The 16,873-nt window shown below is 39.2% G+C and overlaps 1 protein-coding gene across 5 annotated transcripts in view; it reads left to right on the top strand.

The window, feature by feature from the left end:
- Positions 1–16,873, top strand: part of dapk1 (death-associated protein kinase 1) — a 224,049-nt gene that overhangs the window by 75,796 nt on the left and 131,380 nt on the right. Inside the window, exon 3 of one of the 5 annotated variants that reach the window (XM_048527057.2) lies at positions 13,588–13,701. The exons of the other annotated variants lie outside the window; for them this stretch is intronic. The gene's annotated coding sequence lies outside the window, so the exon portion shown is untranslated. The remainder of the gene's footprint in view (positions 1–13,587; positions 13,702–16,873) is intronic. 5 annotated transcript variants of the gene reach the window in all.

Genomic DNA, 16,873 nt, shown 5'->3' with positions numbered 1-16,873 from the left:
CTTCCAGTGGCCAAAATGAGCATCATTGCCTCCTGATGAGCGGCACTGCCAACTGTCCTTATTTTACTCTTTCACTGAACTTCCTGCCCCTGCCTACTCTAAGGTTCATATTTAAATGTTCAGCTGACTGTCTGCAGGAACAGGAAACTTACAGCTGGGTTCGAACATGCCGCAAAATCATGGGGTGCGTTTGATGCCACCATCCTCTTAAAATCCAGGGATATCAAGGCCTGCTCAGTCTGGTGTGGTAGGGGGAAGAAAAAACAGTTGCTGGACTAACTGGAAGAGGCTGTTGCAATAAACTACTACTTGCTTGATATGTGTGAATAAATAGTTATGTGGTATATTGATATAGAAGCATAAGAGATATGCATCGTGGAAACAGACCCTTTGGACCAACTCATCCATGCCGACCAGAAAGCGTAAAAATCTGGTCCCATTTGCCAGCATTTGGCCCAAATACCCTGTAATCCCTTTCTAGTCATATACCCATCCAGATGCCTTTTTAAATGTTATAATTGTACCAATCTCCACCACTTTCTCTGGCAGCTCATTTTATACACACACCACCCTCATAAATGGGCATTGTTACTGAGATGAGGAGACAACCAGATGGTAGGTCTGAGACCTAGACCCGTCAACTTTTGTGCTCCTAAGGTGCTGCTTGGCCTGCTGTGTTCATCCAGCTCCACACTGTTATCTCAGATGGTAGGTCTCACTCTTTTGAAATCCTGAGCTGCACATTGCTCACAAGCCCACCTGACAGTATCATATTGGCAGTGCTTATGGCTATGCCTCAATATTAACCGTTTTGGATCTGTAGACTGCAGTGACCTTGGGCTATGCATTTGTGTAGTTACTGTAGATTCAAGATACTTTCCTCTTTCTTTATTAGGAAATATCACGGGATAAGAATCAGTGTGAGCCACCTATCACTTTCTTTCTTCTGTGACTACAGTGAAATTTATATATGGAGTATGATCCAATAAAGAAGAAAATTACTTTCAAATGAACTCAGTTTGTTTGAAGCAAAGAGATCTAAAGCTTTAAATGGGACAAAATCTTAGTCTGAATTAAATTCTGAAACTAACCTTTATGGCAAAAATGACAAAATTATAAAATTGGAATATTACCATGAAAGTGGACAGATCAGTCCAATCAATGAATGAGCAGCAGAAGAACAGTTATGACAGACTTGAGACACTAATTTTGTTTCTCTGCCTATTAATGCCACCAGATCTGATTTTCTTTTTCCCAGTGCTTTCTATTTTTAGTCCAGGAAGATCTATAGCGCATTCTTTAGGTAAACATGGTAAGGAAACAATATTAGGCAGAAATCCTACAGAAAAACGGCTCTGGATCATAAGTATTGAACCTCAATACCTTTTTTTAAAGCTGTAGCAACAAATATCAAGGGGGAATCCCTTTCTTTTCTTTTCACCTTGATCCCTGTCTGTCTGCATCAGTCAGCAATAATTCAGCAATATGCTGACTGTCAAGTGGTTCTCCCATTTTCCTAAATTTACAGTTTGCAAGTTGCACGAGAAGCAAACTTGCTGAGTTGGATGAGGCAATGAGTTAATTCATGAATTGCAATAATTATGGAAGAACATTAATTCTGCAGAGGCAGGGGCAATTTTACCTATTTCCAGATTGCTTGCTAGCACTAATAGAAGAAAGGGTAGGCTAATCAATTAAGATTTGTGCATAAAATTATAGTGATATTGCAGGAGGTACACAATGCAGATCATTTGGACCATCATGCTTATGCCAGCTCTTTGAAATGTGGAGTTATTATTTCCACTCCCCAAGTCTTTCTACTATGGTTGTAATGGAGTTTTCATTCAATTTATTGCCTTAATTTAGCTTTGGAAGTTTATTATTGAATCTGAGTCCACCATCGTTTGTGACATTGTATTTTAGATCACTGTGTTCGAGGAGAAAATGTGTACCTAGGTCTCCTGTCAATTGCTTTAAATCTCTGTGTTCTATCTACTCACCATTCCGGTATGGAAAATCCTTTTTACGTTTACTTTGCCACAGCTGTTGTGATTTTGAATGTGTCTCAAATTTGCTGTTAACCTGTTTATTCCATGGAAAACAATTTCTCTGGTATCTCCACGTGACTGAAATCTTTTATCCCTGACAGCATTTGAGTAAACTCTTCTTACACTTTTTCTTTCAGGCTATGATATACTTTCTATGGTGTAGTGTATGAAATTGAACATAGTCTTATTGAGGCCAAATTAGTGATTTTTTTTTTAAAAAGTGTTTAGCATAAGTGTTTATACTGAATACCAGGGGTCTCAGTGATCTAGGAATCCACAAGAAGGTGACAAGGGACGATCAACAGTCATTAATTTAAAAATTTGTTGCTTCAACCACCCACTCAATCTGTCCCTTCCTCCTGATTATTGGCCACACTCTCATTTCTGGGTTGGCGTAGTCAGTATTTTCATTAAGTGGGTTTTTTTGATTGGGAAAGATGCTGTAAAGCCACTCATTGTTGCGATAACTGGTGGACTTGCAAGAGATCGTGTTGGGCTGTGGTTGTGTCAGTACAGCGTGATCTGGCACTAGGATTGGGCCAGCAGAATCTTATTGATGTTCTCACTAGCATGGATGGGTATATGAATGGAAAGAGTTTAGAGGGATATTGGCCAAATGCTGTCAAAGGGACTAGGTCAAATTGGAGCGCCTGGCCGGTGTGGATAGGTTGGACCGAAAGGTCTGTTTCCATGCTGTATGACTTTATGACAAGCAGCATCAAAACATCACAAGTTTCCACAATTCCTTCAATATGGAGCAGTAGCCAATCATAATTAAAAGAAAACAGCAGTAATTATGGAGTCATAAAAATGGAGCTTCCTGCTTATGCCATACACTTCTGGGATTGCTAGTAGTGCTGGGGCTTAAGGCCTAGAAGAGGTCATGTCCTGTGCAGTGTCTTTGACTTGGAAGCAGTGAGAAAGAAAAATTGCATTTAATTTCAAGTCATTCATCGATGATCGTGCCTCCCTGTTCCAGGTCTCTGATCATGCAGTTCTCTTTGAGGTGGTACTATGTAATTACTTTGTGCCTTATTTAAAAGATTCAATTCATTCTTCTCTGTTCATTTTACTTGCCATGTGTCGGTACATTACCCCAGTCTGTGTTCCCCAAAGGTCTATTCATGTATTTACTGCTTTCTACATTTCTAAATCATGTGTCATCTGCAAACTTCAAAATTCGGTTTTGTAAACAAAGCCGAAGTCATCAGAGAGCATTGCACATAACATTAACCCCGGAGAAGATTATTATCCTCCATTCAGGTAAACAGCCATTTACAATTACTCTGCCTTCTGCCATACCAACCAGTTTTGAATCCAACAGTCACTATTCTGAAGCTTTTAGAAAAAGTAAAGAAAACCAGGATTAATTTGACTGCCTCAGTGAAATCAGCACTAATTATTTTAGAAGTCACAACACAAGTGTCTCAGAAGGCCAAACACTGACCAACAAATATTTTCAGCAACAACTTGTGCAGTGCCTTTTAATGTAATGAAATATTCCAAGATTCTTCACAAGACAAAATGTGAAAGGAAGACACACAAGAAGGTATTTCCCCCGATGGCTAAAGCTTGGTCATATAGGAAGGTTTTAGGAAGTGCCTTAAGGGAGGACTCGGAAGTGGAGAGGCAGAGAGGTGTAAGAAAAGAATTCCCGAGCTTAGAGCATAAGAAACTGCTGGCATGGCTAACCGTATTGATGCAATTATATTTGGGAATGTGCAAAATGTAAGAATTAAAGAAATGCAGATATCTTGGAGAGTTGTGGCCCGCAGGAGATCACAGCGGTAGAGGTACACGGCTTTGGAGGGATTTGAAAACAGTGGTGAGAATTTTAAAATTAAGTTGACACTTGGTCAGGGGGCCTCCATTGGCCTTGAGGTGATCGGAGAAATAGGACTTATTGCTGGTTAAAACACAGACGGCAGAGTATTGTATCAGCTCAAAAATGCGGAGGGAGGAATGCAGGAGAGCAAACAGAGGTACGTTGCAATAGTAGAGTCGAGAGGTACCAAAGGCAAGAATGAGGGTTTCAGCCTCACGTGAACTGAGACAAAGGAGAGGTCAGGCAATATTAAGGAGATGGAAGTGGGCAATTTGATAAATGACACAAAAATCCGGTCAAGAACTTAGTTTGCAATCAAATGTGATACTGATGTTGTGAACAGACTGGTTTAGTCTCTGCCTGTTATGAGGGAAAGGCATGGAATCAGTAGGGGACTGAAATCAATGGCTTTGATTCTGATAAATATTTAGAGGAAATTTCTGCCGACCCTGTATGGAATGTTGGATAACTTAGCAACTGTAGACGAACAGAGAGAGTTTATGGTGAGACCAAGTTGAAACAGAAACAAAAACGAAAAATGCTAGGGGAACTCAGCAGGCCTGGTGGCACATGTGGAGAGAGAGGGAGAGAGAGCTGCTTGTCTTCAGCTTGTGTGAAAGCTAGTGTTGTGTCTTTGGTTGATATCAATGTACGTATGTAATGAGAAATAGGGTGATTTCTCATGGGACACCGAAGGCCATATTGCAGGAGCGGGAAGAAAAGCCATTGCAAGGAAGTGCCAGGCTCCAGGACAGTAAATAAGAAAGGAGCTACAGGAGGAAAGAGTTTCCATCCAGCTGGGTAAATATATTGAGAGAGGAGAAAATGTTTACCTTTGTCAAAGTCCAATAGAATGTCATTTGTGACTTGGTAAAAAATGTTTTGGTACTCTGGCAGGGACAAAGTTGTAGAAGAGATTCACTAGATTGATTCCAGAGTTGAGATGGATGGTTTAGAAGGAGAGATTGAGTGGAGTGGGATCATATTCATTTGAATTTAGAAGAATGGGTGGGGCTGGGGATATTCTAGAAACATACAAAATTATGAAGGGAATAGATTAGAAGCAGGGAGGATGCTTCCATTGGCAGGTGAAACTAGAACAAGAGGGCATGGCCTCAAAATTAGGGGGAGCAGATTTAGGACTGAATTGAGGAGGAACTTGACCCAAAGGGTTGTGAATCTGTGGAATTCACTACCCAGTGAAGTAGTTGAGGCTTCCTTATTGAATGGTTTTGAAGCTAAGATAGATCATTTTTTGAACCGTCAAGGAATTAAGGATTATGGTGAGAGGGTGGGTCAGGGGAGCTGAGGCCATGATAAGATCAGCCATGATCTTATTGTATGGCAGAATAGATTTGAACGGTCTTCTCCTGCTCCTAGTTCTTACGTGCTTATGTCCTGATTTTTGATTTGAATAAAATAAATTGTTTGTCGTGATACCATTTTACAGGTAATTTTTAACACTCATCAATACTAGATGTAGGTTTAAGGTGAGAGGGGAAAGATTTTAATAAATAAGACCTGAAAGGGGCATTTTCGCGGATAGGGTAGTGCGTCTACGGAACGAGCTGCCAGAGGAGGTGATGGAAACTGATACAATTACAACATTTAAAAGGCGTCTGGACGGGTATATGAATAGGAAGGATTTAGACGGGTATGGGCCAAATGCTGGCAAATGGGACTAGGTCAGATTGTGATGTCTGGTCAGTGTTGACAAGTCAGACTGCAGGATCTGCTTCCATGCTATGTGGTTCTGACTGTATGTTCTGGATTTGATATCAATAATTTTGAAAGTATGAAAGGTACAATATAACAGATACAAAATTCAAAACAGCTTTAATAACCTTTAATAACCACATTGCATTTACTGAAGTTACATTTTCCCATTCATGAGGTAATTTTTTTAGAGGATGAGTTGTTAAAAGTTTATTCTGTATCTTTCCAGGATGAGTGATCAACTATTCTGTTGAGGCTGTTATTTCTAGTGTTAACATTGACAAACAATTGGAGGAAAATATAGAGATCCCTTTGTATTGTGTACCTGACAATCCAGTATTTAAAAATTATAAGTGCAGCTAAGCAAAATACAATTCACATTTCAATATGACTCAGCAATGTAGGTGAGGAGTGGGAAGTAGATATTACAGGTAATGAAACCCACATTTGAATAATGGCTGTTGTTTGTGGGGTTTTTGTCTTCAGTGTGTATTGTTGGTTGGCTTTCTAAGTACTTGCTTGCTCTTTGCAATACACTGAAAGTGATTACAACTGTGTATATTTTACACACTGTAATTATGTCTCTGTTTATTTCTCTGTTTTCCCCTAACTTTAATGACTAATCCTGGGGAAGTGTTTAACATTCAGTTTTTGTGTGTGCGCTGCACATTGACATTATGAAATATGGATTTTGAAGAAAAACGTAAAACTGATCTTGCCCTTGTTTTAATCCTACCAGTGGACAGCTTTTGAGAGGTTTTGTTTAACTGTCATACCATGGCGATGTTGTTTCCATTTATTGACACCATAATTAGCAAAATGATCTTGTTAACAATTAAATGTAATTGGCTAATCATATTACCTGTAGCAGATGCATAAGCTTTGTACAATTTAATGATTGTTTCTGTACTGGTTCTTTTAAGTATAGCCATCATTCCCATCACCAAAAACTATGTTTGACAGTTTCTCATGCCACTTTCTGCCACTACTTAACTAGGAGTGTGTGCTGATAATTGAGCCCCACTATTCCACAAGCCACTGCAAATGTATAAATACTCATTTAAACCATTAAGATGACCAATTTGCTTGACTGACTGCTATTCAAGACAAAAGCCGTTTACACCAGGTTTTGTTAATAACAAATAATAAATCTATTTACTGTAAATAAACTTAACTTTAATCATCCTTTCTTCCTCCCATTTGCTAATCTACCGCTATGCAACTTAAAACAATACCCATGAATGAAGTGGACACACAACAGACAATTTGATCCATGTATAATGGTTAGGAAAATGTTGAGGGAGTAAACAAAATTCTGAACATCAGAAGTCCAGATCAGATCATGACAGTAGATTAAGTTGCCTCTCTCAGTTCTTTTTGATTTGGGCATTAACAGTATGCTGTGGCAATGGTCATTTTTCAGTTTATTAAAGAACAAAGAATTATTGAACTCCATATTGAGTCCAGAGGCTGCAGGATCACCAAGTGGAAAATGACATGCTGTTCTTCCAGCTTGTGCTGATCTCTGTTGGAGCACTGAAGCAATTTTGAGACAGATATACTGACCAGACAACAAGGTGGTGGATTGATGTGGCAGGCAACTGGAAGTTCAGGGTCATTTTTGCATACAGAACATAGATGTTCCACAAAGCTGTCACTGTGTCTGGGTTTCAGCTTTCCAGTGCAGTGGAGACGACAGTGTGAACCAGTGAAGATTGATTGAAGGTAAGTCACTGCTTCATGCTGGGAGATGTGTCTGGAAACTTGGGTAATGAGGACGGGAGAAAATAAACAGGCAGTTTATTTTGGTATGGTATGGTATTTCGAATGAAAAAGGAATTAACCACTATCCCAGAGGGAATGGTCCCTGCAAAATGCTGAAGGCGGTGGTGGGGGAAGCATGTATTTGTAGTGGCATCTAGCTGGACGTACAAAAAGGTCAGTTATGATCCTTTGGATGTGGATGCTGGTGGGGTGGAAATTGAGGACCGCTGGAATCTTACCAGTGTTGTGGGAAGGAAATGAAGGGTTAAGAACAGAAGTGCAGAAAGTGGACCATACTTGGCTAAGGGCCCAGTCAACCACAGTGGTGGGAGCCCTCATTTTGAGGGAAAAGATGGACGTTTCAGAGGCCCCTTGTTGAAGTTTCCATCAGAACAGATTCGATTGAGATCAAGGAACTAGGAGAATAGAATGGTGTCTTCGCAGGAAGCAGGGTGTGACAGTGTATAGTCGAGAGAGGGAGTTGATGGGTTTGTCGTGCATAATCAGTGGCAAGCCTTTCCCCAGAATTAATACAGATGTTGAGGAAAGAAAGGGAGGAGTCAGAGAAGGTATTTAGTAAAGTTTAGCATAAGAAATTACAACAAAAACAATGCATGTGAAATTGTGGTAATTCTGATTATAGATTGAGAATTGGTTTAGAGGTGTGAGACAAAGAAAAGGATTGAAGGGAATGTTCTTTGTCCCTGATAATCTGCACTGGTGTTTCAGCTTTACACCATGTATATGAATGCTTAGCGTAAAGAAGTAGAAAGTTGTGAATTTAGGTTTGCAGGTAACTGCATTAGGAGGTGCACTGTAGGTAGGACCAAGAATTAACAAAGGGACATTCATTATTTGATTTACTATTGTCACATGTACCGAGACATAGTGTGAAGTATTGTTTTGCATGCTATTCAGTCAAATCATATCTTCAGAAGTACATCAGGGTAATAGAACAGAATATAGTGTTACAGCTTCAGAGAGGTGCAGGAAAAACGACCTCCAGTATTTGAGAGGTGCGTTCATAAGCCTGATAACAGCAGGGGAGAAGCTGTTCTTAAATCTGTTGGTGTGTTTTTAAACATTTGTATTTCTGCCAGATGGAAAATGGTGGATGAACATATAGCCATGGTTTGAAGAACGCTTTTCCAAGGCAGTGGGAAGTGTAGACAGAATCAATGGAAGGCAGATTCGTTTTCATGATGGACTGGACTATATTCACAACATAATGCAATTTCTTGTGGTCTTGGGCAGAGCAGTTGTCATAGCAAGGGTATGATGCACTTGGATAGGATGTTTCTATAGTGCATCTTTAAAACCTAGTGACGTTCATTATGTGGATGTGCGGAATTTCCTTGGCCTTCTGTGAAAGTAGAAGCATTGGTGTGCTTTCTTGACCTAGGAACTTGAAGTTCTCAACCATCTCTACCTCTGCACCATTGATATAGACAGGAGTGTGTCCTCCATTCTGCCTCCTGAAGTCAATGACCAGCTCCTTCCTTTTGCAGACACCTGAGAGAGAGATTATTATCTTTACAACCTGCCACTATGCTCTCTATCTCTTTCCTGTGCCCTGTCTTGCTGTTGCTTGAGGTCTAACCCACTGTGGTGGTCTCATCAGCAAATTTCTAAATAGGGTTAGAGCTGAATTTGGCCACTGAGCCATGAGTGTACAAGGACTATGGTAAGAGGCTGAGTACACAGCCTGGTAGGGCATGGTATTGAGGATTATTGTGGAGGGGGTGTTGTTGCCTATCCTGACTAACTATGGCCTTTGGGTCAGGAAATCAAGGATCCAGTTGCGGGGAGGAGCAGATTCCTAGGTTTCGGAGTTTGGCGATGAGTTCGGATGGAATTATGGTGTTGAAGGCAGAGCTAAAATCAACAAAGAGTCTGACATAAGTGTCCTTTTTATCCACATGTCCTAGGGATGAATGTAGGGCCAGGGAGGTAGCAATTGCCATGGATCTATCGTGATGGTATTCCTGGAATAATTGAGTAGGCAAAAGAATGGGTAATGGAGTTCAGTGTAAGGAAGTTTTGAGTTCATTCACTTTTTAGTCTGAGAAAGACAAATTGCAAAAAATTGAAGGAGATACTAGGCGGTTGATTTGAACTGATGATGTAAATCAGATGAGTGCAAATCAACAATCCATTTACGTTTCTCAGCAATGACTTGGTCCTTGGTTTGTTTATAATGTATATGCAGTAAACTGGCTGACCTGGATTGATGATCTAGCCATAATTAGTCCTGGTTATTTGGAATGTGATAATACACCTGGTGAAGGGAAATCTGGGAATATTGGAGGATATTGAAAGGAAGCAGGCTCTTTTAAATTTGCTTTTTTAATCCCCAATGTACAATTGGTGAAAAAGAATAGTGGGCAAGGATAAGGTGTGGTAGCAAAATTCTTTGACTGTATCCATCACAACTTTATTTGATGCGTGTTTGATTTCAGGAGAGGTTGAGGGTGAAGATTGAGGATGAAGATTGAGTGTGAAGTTGTGAATGTTGACAAATGATATTAAACCTGCTATAAATGTAGTTCATCTGGTTTCTTCCTCGTGAATATTCTGATGGTATCCGCTAAAACCACGACTGTGTTACTTGCTTTTCAGGCTAGATGACAATATCTGAATGAACAGTTTTTCTTAGAATAAGCCTTGTGTAGCTTCAATAATGTAGCAATTTTGCTAATCGAATTTTTAACGTAACTTTTATTGGTACAAAGCACAAATGTAAAAGGTCAGATAAACTTTAGCATCATCTCTTTTTATTTACCCTTTAAGCACCCCCTCTGCAAAAAAAAATTCTCTCATCCTCTCCTGGCTGCAGGGAGGGCCTATGGGTGGTGAGAGAGAAAGAAGAGGGGAAAGTAATCATAACAAAATAACATGTGATTTCATTTAATAAGGGCTTTGCTGGTAGTGGTATATTGAGTCCCTATTCTTTAAGGGATCTATTTAGTTAATTTTAGCAGCTGGGTTAGTGAGAGATCAGGACAACTGTCATTGAAGCCATTGGTTTTGGCCATACATTGATTATAGGGTGGTTGGTATTGTGCTGTGTTTTTTCTATACTATGTCCTTGAATCTGCTGTATGTACTCATGGTTATCAACACTCGTTTACCAGATCCAGAAAGTTTACTCAGCTTTTTTGAAATTACAGCTGAAAGTTATCTTTTATTTTGACAATGTTTCTTGTGATTTTTCAGGTTGATTACTTTACTTTTCCCTTCTTTTACCTCTCCCCTTCTGTTGCGTGGGTTACAGGTCTGATATCCTCTCGTAACTCATCGAAGTGGCTGTCCTTCACGTTCCAATTTAGATGGATTGTCAGAGGACAGAGGTGGACAGTGTCCATGTTTAGGCTGACAAGTGGCAAGTAACATGTGAGTCACACAAGTATCAGGCAATGACCATGTCCAACAAGAGAGAATCTAACCACCATCTCTTGGCATTCAGTAGCACTACCATTTCTGCATCCCAACTATCAACATCCTGGGGGTTACTGTTGGCCAAAAATGGAACTGGACTAACAATATGAATATTGTGGAGGCTAGAAATCCTGCAGCAAGTAACTCATCTTCTCACTTCCCAAAGCCGACCGTGACCTACAAAGCACAAGTCAGGAGTATGATGGAATACTCCCGACTTGCCTGGGTGAGTGCAGCTCTGACAGCACTCCAGAAACTTGCACACAATTCTAGCAGTGTATTCCATCTAAAGATGCACCCAGAAATTCACTAACACTTCTTGGTTAGTACTTCCCAAATCCAGAACCACTACCGTATAGAAAGACAAGGACAGTGAGTTAGTGGGAACACCATCAACTGCAAATTCCTCTCCAAGTGGTACACCATCCTGACAGGGAAATATATTACTGTTTCTTCAGTGTCATTGAGTCAAAATGTTGGAACTCCCTTTGTCACAATGTTAGGGATATGCTCAGAGAAATGTTGGCCCAGTCAGAGATATCTGCATCTCCTGATGGCTGATTTGATTTTTGTATTCAACAAATAGATCAAATAAGTTTTTGTCATCCCTGCATAAAATATGCACACTAAGATTGAACTTGTTTAAAGTTTTACAAAGTCTATAAGAACTTTAGTCACACTGATTAGGCCATCAAGAAAAGGAGAATTTTAAATAAAGCCAAATATTAAAATTTTGCGTGATGCTTAGTATCTTGCTCACATTTGTAGCTTGAGCCGATTATGGATATTTAACCAGCTTGGAAGAAGATGAAACTTGAACTATGGATTTTTTTTTTGCAAAATACGTAATTAATCTCTGAAAATGTAATTCTGTCTTATGTGTTCTAGTATTGCTTCATCGTTTTGTTATTAGTACAGTTCTCTGTTCTGGGGTTTGAACTGTTGGCTTATAAGGCAAGATGGTTTACTTTTCTACATGCAGGTTGCACTACTTAATGAAAAATTCATCATAGGACCAATTTTAACTTCACAGTATGTGTTCATAGGCAAAAGTGAAATGTTTATTCTGCTCCTCTGTTTTTGTCTGTTCTGGTAAAGAATGGTTGGTACAGATTGAGGCACAGCATCTTTACCAGATTTGTACAAGCAATTAATATGAATCTGGACTAGTGTATGAAGGTGTTACGAACAGAAAACTGTAAAAAGGCAAGCTGTAGTTGTGTTGTAGTGCATGGAACCACATATCCTTTTTTTTGTACTGAAGGTGAATATTGATGTGTCTTCAGCTATTCATCAAATTCAGATGGCTGATGGAGTTCCATGCAGCAGGGTCTTCCATCTTAGTTATACTAACTACTTTTAACATGAAACTTGGTAAACACTTCATTGTTTATAATTTCACATTGTAGTAGGCTGTTCACTTGGTTTGTTTATTTACTAAGATTGTTTTGCTGATTCACACCTAAATTTTTCCATTTTTCTAATTTGTTCTTGTGTTCTAAAGGAATGCAATTTTCAGCTTGCTTCATTCAAGGTGGTTTTTTTGAGCACAAAGCATAATCCAAAATTGAGGTTAGTTTAGTAACAAGCAAAATGTGCTTAAGTTTTGAGTAATTCAAGAAACAAATGTCGGGGACAAACAAAATGCAGAATTTTGTTCTCCTATCCTTCAAAACTTCCCAAACTATTACATAGTAGTTTCCACAACATAGAAGTGATACAGGTTTTTACAGTTGTTGAGTCTTCCTGGGATTATTAGATTTTTAAAAATAAAATTAGGAAGGGCTTTCCCTAATTTTCTCCTCACACATCTGGTCCTGTAGTTTGACCTTTGGGTGAGTAAACACAATTGTCGTCTTTTGCATGTTTTTCTGAACCAGTGGTTGTCTGGGAAACGTTCAGTTTTCAATGCCCAGTTGATTTGCATAGGTTTACGTAAAGCAACAGAAAATCCTGCTTGACCTTGGGGAAGCTTCATCTGTACTTCTGAGTTAACAGAAAAATTGTTTGCTGATTTTAAAAATAATTAATAATGAGCATTCATGATAATTTGAAAGAAAGCTAATCAGGAGAAAGCAGAATTTTGTTAAGGGAATAACAACTTAAGAACACTTTGTGAATCACCCTTTGACCACCACTGGAAAATTTTCAATTAGTAAAGATAAATTTGTGCAGATTTTCTTTGTAAATCTTAGTGTAGAACAAATCTTCAGCAAATGAAACTATTGACTTGAGTCAGTTACATAAATGGTAAATGATGGCATAATCAAACCTGTTGCCTAGCAGCAGTGACTGATAGATATACTGTTAAAAGTTTGCAACTATTCTCAAGAGCCTTTGAGCTCTAAAAGACATGCCAGAATCCTCATGGCTCACTTTACTGTTTTCCGTCACCTAATGTTGTGATAGGTTTGGCATTTTTAAATCTTATTAAACATAGGCTTAATCAAAAACACAAAATTAATGGCTATGGTTCAATACTCGGCCTAACATCTATCGTAGGGAAATTGCAAAAATGCATTATTAAAGTAATGATAGTGGAATACTTACGATTTTCTCAGCAATCAGGCAGGGATGACGTGACTTGTATGAAAGAGAAGTGGTATTTAGCTGGTATACTACAGTTTTCTGAGGAAGTAAGAGGTAAAGTTGATAAAAGGGATTCTGATCTGGTATACTTGAGTTTCCTTTAGTGATTTTTAACCCAGCAGAATTTACGAGACTAATTAGCATGGATAAAGGTTTTGTTACATAACAAGCAACAAAAAATAGAGATAAATGTATCTTTTTTGGAAGGGCAACACAAGAGGATGTCACAGGGATCAGTGCTGGAGCCTCAAAACTTTGCAGTCTACATCAATGACTTGAAAATGGGGACCAAAGGTAGCCAAAGTTCCTGATAAACCCAAGGTAGGTTTTTAAAAAAAAGTTGTCAAGTGGATGAGGAGAGTCTGTGAAGGGATAAAGATCGCTTAAGTGAACAGGCCAATACCTGGCAGATGGGGTGTGATATAGGAAAATATGAATTTTGGCCACTCTGTCAGGAAGTCTAGAAAAACAGTATGCTATTTTAAATGAGCAGAGACGACAGAACTCTGAGATACAGAAAGATCTGGATGTCCTGGTGCATGACACAATTTTTTTTTGTTTTGTAAATCGCTGATTTTCAAAATGGCACAGCCATTTATATCTTTGAAATACGATTTGAACTCAGAGTTAAAGGCACTGCCTTTGCAGCAGTAAATCTCCTAGGCACAAAAAAATTGGTGCCCAGTTACTATTGCAGGAAAAATGGAACATAAAAGTAAGGAAATTTTCCTGTATTTGTACAGGGCTCTGGTGAGACCACATCTGCAGTACGCTCTCTAGTTTTGGTTGTCTTTTTGAACAAAAGATCTAATTACGTTAGAAGTAGATGAAAGACGGTTCACAACTATTTCTTGAGTCGGAGGACTACTGTCAAAAAACACTTGAACTGGTTGGGATTTTACCTTGAAGTTTAAAGAATAAGAAATGATCTTGTATATTTCAATAAGATCCTGATGTAGTCAGCATGGATTTTTGCAGGCCAGTTCATGTCTCTCAAACTTGACTTGGGTTTTTTGTGGAAGTGATGACGTGTTGATGAGAGTAGGTCAGTAAGTGTTGTCCTGTGGACTTTACGAAAACATTCACAAGTTTCTGCATGGTAGGCTGGTGCAGAAGATCAAGTAATAGGGTATTCATGGTGAGTTGGCAAGTTGCATGTAAAATTGCCTTGGCCATAGAAGACAGAGGATAATTGCCGAGGGACATTTTTCTGACTTCAGATGAAATAAAAATTGGTGGAGTTGTGGATGGTGAGGAAGGCTATCAATGGGTACAGCAGGGTGTATATCAGTTGGAAAGTTGGGCAGAGAAATGACAGATGGAGTTTAATCTGGACAAGTGTGAAGTGATGCATTTTGGAAGGTTAAATGCAAGAGGAAAGTATACAGTAAATGACATGACCCTTGGGAGCAGTAATATATAGAGGGACCTTTTTGAAGTCCAAGTCCACTTTCCCTGGAAGGAGCAACATAAGGCGTAAGGTGTGATTGACTGTTTTTGAGAGCATCAGAGGCTGAGTGGGTAACCTGGTGGAAGTAGATAAAATTATGAGAGACTTGGACAGGGTGGATAATCAAAGTCTTTTTTCCCCAGGGTGGAAATGTTAAATACTAAGAGGACATAAGTTTAAGGTGAGAGTGGAAAAGTTTAAAGGAGATGGTGCAAGGAAAATCTTTTTACTGAGAGGATGGCAGGTCCCTGAAATGCACTGCCAGTGAAGATGGTAGAAGCAAATACGATAGCAATGTTTTGCAGGCATTTATACAGAAACATCATCAGGCAGGGAATGGAGTGATACAGACCATGTGCAGACAAATGGAATTAGTTTAGAATGGCATTACAGTCAGCACAGACACGGTGGGCCGAAGAGCCTGTTCCTGTAATCTACTATTCTAAATCCTCTTTCATGTTCTCGGGGGGCCTAAACTGGGTGAATTCTGGGAGAATGTTTGCTTTTGTAGGAGAAACAAGGACAAAATTTATGGTCTTGCTTTTAAGATAGAGATGTGTGCCACTCCCATTCTTCCTGAGTGTTGTTTGTCTATGGAATTCTCTTCTCCATTAAAATAAACTGAGTCATTGAGTTCAGTCCAGACTGAGCGAAGTTGATATTTGATCGGCAGGGAGTTCAAGGATTATGGGAGGCGGGCAGGAAGATGGAATTGATCTTATTGAATGGTAATGGAGTTGGCTTGGAACGTGAATCGCCACCTCCTGCTCCTAAGTTTGATGTAACTAAGCTAAGCAGGCAAAAATATGCAGTGACTGTATATTTGTTAATTCTAAAGTTAGTGATGTCTTGTTTATGTTACACCTTTACATATATCAAATTTTAACTGAGGTAGCATCTTTGATAAATGATCCTTACATAGTAAACAGTTTGGATCAACTCAGAGATAGAATAGTGGATACTTTCAATCTTATTTGTAAAAGACTTTTTGTGGCAATTATTGGTAGAATGTGGTACAAAGGATGGCCAGTTTTAAAAAGAACTTGGGTAACTGCATACAATATAATCATTGAATTTCTGCAGTGTGAAAGCAAGCCATTTGGCCCATCGTGCGCACACTGACCCTCCAAACAGCACCCGACCCAGTCTTACCCCCATCCTTCACCATGGCTAACCCATCCATGCTACACATTCCTGGATACTATGGGCAATTTAGCATGGCAAATCCATCTAACCTGTACATCGTTGGACTTTGATGGGGGGGAGCCAAAGCACCCAGAGTAAACCTACACAGACATGGGGTGAATATGCAAAGTCCATGCTGTCACCCAAGGATGGAATTGAGGCAGCAGTGCTAACCACAGCCACCCACCATGCAGGTTTATCTGATTGCATCATGCGCAGTTCCAAGGTCAAAATTCATGTTTTGCAAGTAGGCTTTTTATGGTCAGTTTGCATATTTGGTATGCGCACAACATCATCTGTTTTTTGTGTCTGAGATTGCCTGCTGTGCTTCTGTGTTGACCTTGAATCAATGAAAATTGAATGTTTTCATTTAAGACATCTGCTAAAAGATTTTTCTTGTGTGCAGTAATTGTTGAGCAGAGCCCAAAAACTTTCTAACTTTGCCAGTAGACATTTTTCTAATTCAATCAAGGCTACAAATGTTTTTTTTAAACACTTGTTATTTGCCAATTTTTGAAAGAACTGTTGATATGAATACAGAAGAATCAGTTCTTCAGACTTTTTTAAAATCAACTCAATCAGAATAGTTCTTTGTGTTCCATTCTGCTGTGCAGTGAATATTCCATTGTAAGTGCATTTCGATTTCAAAATAAACACACCCCCACAGTAATAACAGCTTTCAACCCACAGTAACCTTTTGCTAGTTTCATGTCAGGCTTTTATTATTTCACTTCTTAGTTCTGTAGGCTTACTGTATCCACATTGTGATAACCGCAATACGTGGACCTCCATTTCTGTGGCTGGATTAAAGCAAAAACATTTCATTTCACTGTCATTCAGTGTGGTGTCCAGTCATTC

The sequence above is a fragment of the Stegostoma tigrinum genome, chromosome 3 (assembly GCF_030684315.1).
Source record: "Stegostoma tigrinum isolate sSteTig4 chromosome 3, sSteTig4.hap1, whole genome shotgun sequence".
In the NCBI taxonomy this organism is placed as follows: Eukaryota; Metazoa; Chordata; class Chondrichthyes; order Orectolobiformes; family Stegostomatidae; genus Stegostoma; species Stegostoma tigrinum.
Note: the sequence above shows the minus strand (reverse complement) of the source record. Positions and strands in the feature narration are given on the sequence as shown.